This window comes from Anomaloglossus baeobatrachus, unplaced genomic scaffold, assembly GCF_048569485.1.
Source record: "Anomaloglossus baeobatrachus isolate aAnoBae1 unplaced genomic scaffold, aAnoBae1.hap1 Scaffold_84, whole genome shotgun sequence".
Lineage (NCBI taxonomy): Eukaryota > Metazoa > Chordata > Amphibia > Anura > Aromobatidae > Anomaloglossus > Anomaloglossus baeobatrachus.
The window spans coordinates 525392-531391 of NW_027445228.1; positions in this window are offsets into that span (position 1 = coordinate 525392).

The window sequence follows — 6000 nt, forward strand, 5'->3', positions numbered from 1 at the left end:
GATTTCACTCCCTAATCTAAATACCAAATATGGCAATAACTATCACTAATAAATGTCACAGCATTTCATAACTCTAATACTATAATACCATATCATTATTATTATCGTAAAAGTATTAATATAATTGATACTCAGAATGATAAAATACTGCATAATGGTATAGACAATAGTATTTTCTTGTAATGACCTTTTTTGTCATTGGTGCATTACCCTTCCAAACCCATAGGTGGCAATGTGTTGAATGTAACCAAAATATAATATAAAATATGAAACAATATAATGTGTACCTATAACATGTATCTTATTATAAATATGAAAAGCAACAGTGTAGCTTATTTAGTTAGATCATTTGTAAAATTATAAACCAAAGCAAATAACCTTTTAGAAAAGACTGGATGATTCCATCAAAACACTAATAATACCCATTATAAATTATTATTGATTGAAAATATAATATATATTATTTGTAAATATAGGAAGGTAAACCTAGATGTACCTCGATCTTCCATCTTTATTACTCTAATTTAATTTATTTGATTTGTCTATTATTTATTAAATAACCTACTATAAAGAAATGTGTAACTATAAGTAATATCTCATCCTTATTGTGTTAACATATTAATATAAAAATAATGTATTACTAGGAAATAAACAATTGTATATATTGATGAAGGAAGTATCTTTTCTTCCAAAAAAAATGGAACTTTTCCCTTTTAATATGATTCATATTTAATAAAGTAATATTCTTATATTAGATATTACTGAACTAAATATTGAAGTGTTTTCTCAATTGAGATATTTAAAATCTGAAAATGTGAATATTAAATAATAATTAATATAAAAAAATAGGAATCAAAGGAAAAATGAAAATCGGAATAAAAATAAAAATTGAAATAAAAATAAGGCCTTCTATGTATATAACACCTATGTCTTTAATAATACATAACCTTAATGTTACCAGTATCTTATAGGATTACCATACCTATCAGTAACCTATAAAAATAATTAAGTCATGTAACCTTGCAAATAATACACTTCTCTTAGTATATAAATGCATTATGATATATATATATATATATTTTTTTTCCAATTCTTCCTTTGTACTTGAAATATTAATTATTAAAGTATCCTGTAAACACATATATTTATCAAATATAAATGTGTGTGATTGAGACCAAACCTCCCCCTTTCAATATCATGAAATATGATATTATAAAAATTAATATGTTTAGATTAAATTAAATTAAAATTTGTGTTGTATATCTTCAAGACCATATTATAAATCTCACTTCCATATTTGAAAAGAAAAATGATTACCAATCTATGTATCAGTAAAAGAAGTGACTTAACACAAAAGATCCTAACATCTCTATATTAAAGAAATATGTCTAAAAATAATATATATATATATATATCCGGTATAAATTCCTTCATTTATACTTATGTACTATAACCTATTTATTCTAATAGTATATATACATATATTATAACCTCGAAATTAAAACAAAAATTCCCCTTTTTTTTTTTTCTGGATCCAAGTACTCTGACTTTAGCATTAGCAGCTGCTCAAACAATCAATCATTCATAGACACATCTATGCACACAAGACTGTCATGGTTCTTTAACATATACTTTCACATAAAAACATTGACGGACACAAATCCCTGTTTTCCCAATTATTCTATGCGCATTTCAAAGATTATGTTACTAATTTGAAGTACTTCTCGAAAAAAACAAATTCCAATGTATTACCTACTGTACATATGACCATGGAACAAACATTTATTATTAGCTTTAGTACCAAGTCACATGCTCTGATACGTGCAAAGAACACCATTCCAAAACAGCAAGCAATTTTACTACACTCCAAAGCTCAGATTACATTTCTAATAACTCTATAGAAGATATATATATATTCATAAAAGAAACGTTAAAGCAATAATACTCTGGCAATTGGTACCTGAGAAAATAATAATTATTAATTAATCGTGCTTTATATGTTACCTGATTGAGGACAAGAACAAATGTATAAATAAAAAGTTAATACTTCATCAATCTGCTTTACTGATAAATTCTGAGGGAAATAAAAGAATAAAATTATTATCATATTTATGATAAAAATGAAACACTTGAAATCTGTTACTTTCTCTTATTGTTTTATTTTAAATATTATTATTCATATACAGAGATCAAATTATTTATTTATAACATAAAACTATCATTTTACTAAATGAAAATATGACCTTGATTTACTATCACTACCTTTAATATATATATATATATATATATATATATATATATATATATATATATATATGTATTGATTCACTGTATATGAATAAGCATATTTATCAAACAATAAAATTAATTTACCCAGAAATCCACTTTATTTAACTGAAGACCATACCTAATTTTTTCTTCAAAGATTCGATTTATTAGATTCCCTTTGAACTTATAGGAATCTCGGAACTTATGTAATTCAAGGCTTTCTCTTATATGAGAGAGAATGTCTCTCTCTGAAAGACCACCCAGCTGTTGCTGACTATCAAATCCTAACCCAGGGAGAGGATCTCCACAAGACACCTGTTTCTCTCTTTCTAAGCTTTTACTCATCATTTGTCTGGGATTTTCAATCCCAGTGACCAATCCCTTCACTGGTGACAGGGGTTTTTCCTGTGGAAAAAGACTTTTAGATGACAAAAATTGGGGTGGATTATATGGTTTATAACACGTATGCATCTTCCTCCGAATCTCATATACCCTGTCACAGAAATATCTGGATCTGGGAGACACTGTTGGTTTTTCACAAAAACTCTCCCTTTTTCGTGTTGGTTTTTCAGAACTAATTAATTTCTGTTTTGACTGACTTTTTCTAACAAAATCGATAAATGTCGTACATTCGAATAGGGACTTTTTATTTAATGCCACCGCACAGGCTGCATTATCAAGGAAATGAAATTTCTTGATGAATAAACGTATCATTCCATCCAATCTGACATTTGGAATGACCGCCCTATACAAACGTTCAAAAACGGACATAAATGAGAACGTACTCTCATTCTGTTCAATTTGTAATTCCTTCAACATCTCATAGTTTGGATCAGATTCATTCCTTGTACAGAAGATGAGATTTTTCAGCCTTATGATATCATTATCATTTGAACAATCCAATGTCTCATTGTCAGAAGACTTTTTTAATGCCAATTGTCTAAAAAAATGCTGAGGTAACCACATACAGAATAACTGATTCGTCTCACTATTGGTTAAATTTAACTTCTCAATGGAACTTTCAAATATCTCTGAATTTCTGCAAACATGTATTTTAGGATTATATGCGGGAATTAATTTGCATATGTCCATTAAATTTTTTCTAAGTTTAATCCCTAACTTAGCCTGTTCCATTTTTAGAAACTGATCGTCGCCATTTTCTCTCTGCACGTGTCCTTTCTGCACGTCTCCCACTCTGGCTCCTCCCCCTTCTGGCTTCTCTACGTCATTTCCTGCTTCTTTCTCAGTATCTTGAAAGGCACCTTGATTAGGTAACACGTGTCTGCCGCCATTATCAAGATTCTGATTTGAATTACAGTCTAAATCATCTGACTGATCATTTACAACATTACAGTCAGAATTCACAATATTACTGACTGACATTTCAGGTTCTAAGCAGTCTTTGGATTTCTCTATCACTGACTCTCCTGACAATTCAGGTTGTCTATTTCCACCATTTTTACACTTTTCTACGATTAACTTGTGAAAATCATAGACTAAATGACAGACATTTCTGATTTTCTGTTTCTCTCTATTAAAAGACCTTGCACATTCTATACGTGAATTCTCAAGTTCACACTCCTCATAAAAGCGTAACCAAATCTCTTCTACATTAGAAATATCTGGATAAGTGAACTGAAGTTTACTTTGTTTAATATATGAAGAGATAAAATCCATTTTCTTACCTGAAATGATCAGATGATCTGATGGATGATCCTGTAAGACTTGATTCACCTTGTTCAACCCGTCCAATACTTCTTATGGACTGACTCTATCTTTCTTGCTCAAAAATACGTCAAAAGTTAACTTCTGTGGCTTTATAAAGTCTTTAAAGTTCATTTAAAAAAAAAAAAACATTCATGCTACTTGACTTATACGTATTTCCTAGGTTCTGCGTGATTTTTATAAATTGTCGATTCCTGATCCTTTGCAGGAGATACTTAAAATACTTATGACTTTGATAACTTCGACCCCCCTTATGCAAAGTGAAGGAACAACAAAAAAATGTAAAAAAATCACGAATAGCTGACTCGCCAAAATGTTAAAAAAATATACTCTTAAATATATTTTTCTTCAAATACGTAAAGGCGCATGAATGAAAAGACCTCAAAAATGTAAAAATAAATGTATTTTATCTATTTAAAAATGGTTGCCAGGGTTCAGTTACAGAAAGGAAAAAATAATATACTTTGATAGTTTACGCAAAGAGTTCATTTAGTCCATAATAATCAATGGGAAGTCTTTACCCATCTTTCTTTGATTCCTGAACGGCAATGCTGGGTATGTCATCTCTTAGTGTGTCTTCATCTTTGCAGCCTCGAGTCTTCTCACAGCAGGCAATGTGGAGAGCGACCAGTAGCCCCCTCCATCGTGCATTATATACCAGCTGTTCAGACCATATAGGGCATTCTAGTGTAACACAGTTGAATATAGTTCCATATTACGTAACCTTCTGGAAACTTCGGAAAGCTTCGGGAAGGATTCAAATATATCCCTCCATGCTCATCACTCAAGTATATTCAATATGGGCATATTTATCCCTTATAAACTTTATTAATAACCTATGCCCTCCAACATGAACAGAACTATGAACGTATATGTCTTACTATGAAATATTTGATAACTTGATGTATTAATTTCAATCATTTTACACTGGAAAGCTGGGTATGCGGGATATATCCATTACACTGTATACTGTACATATATCATGTTCATTCCCCATGTCTCTTGCTCAGTACAGTTACTGGAAAGCTGGGTATATGGGATACTGTATATCCATTACACTGTATACTGTACATATATCATGTTCATTCCCCATGTCTCTTGCTCAGTACAGTTACTGGAAAGCTGGGTATGTGGGATATATCCATTACACTGTATACTGTACATATATTATGTTCATTCCCCATGTCTCTTGCTCAGGAAAGTTACTGGAAAGCTGGGTATGTGGGATATATCCATTACACTGTATACTGTATATATATCATGTTCATTCCCCATGTCTCTTGCTCAGTACAGTTCCTGGAAAGCTGGGTATGTGGGATACTGTATATCCATTACACTGTATACTGTACATATATTATGTTCATTCCCCATGTCTCTTGCTCAGTACAGTTACTGAAAAGCTGGGTATGTGGGAAACTGTATATCAATTACACTGTATACTGTACATATATCATGTTTATTCCCCATGTCTCTTGCTCAGTACAGTTCCTGGAAAGCTGGGTTTGTGGGATATATCCATTACACTGTATACTGTACATATATCATGTTCATTCCCCATGTCTCTTGCTCAGTACAGTTACTGGAAAGCTGGGTATGTGGGATATATCCATTACACTGTATACTGTATATATATTATGTTCATTCCCCATGTCTCTTGCTCAGGAAAGTTACTGGAAAGCTGGGTATGTGGGATATATCCATTACACTGTATACTGTACATAAATCATGTTCATTCCCCATGTCTCTTGCTCAGTACAGTGACAGGAAAGCTGGGTATGTAGGATACTGTATATCCATTACACTGTATACTGTACATATATCATGTTCATTCCCCATGTCTCTTGCTCAGTACAGTTACTGGAAAGCTGGGTATGTGGGATATATCCATTACACTGTATACTGTACATATATTATGTTCATTCCCCATGTCTCTTGCTCAGGAAAGTTACTGGAAAGCTGGGTATGTGGGATATATCCATTACACTGTATACTGTACATATATCATGT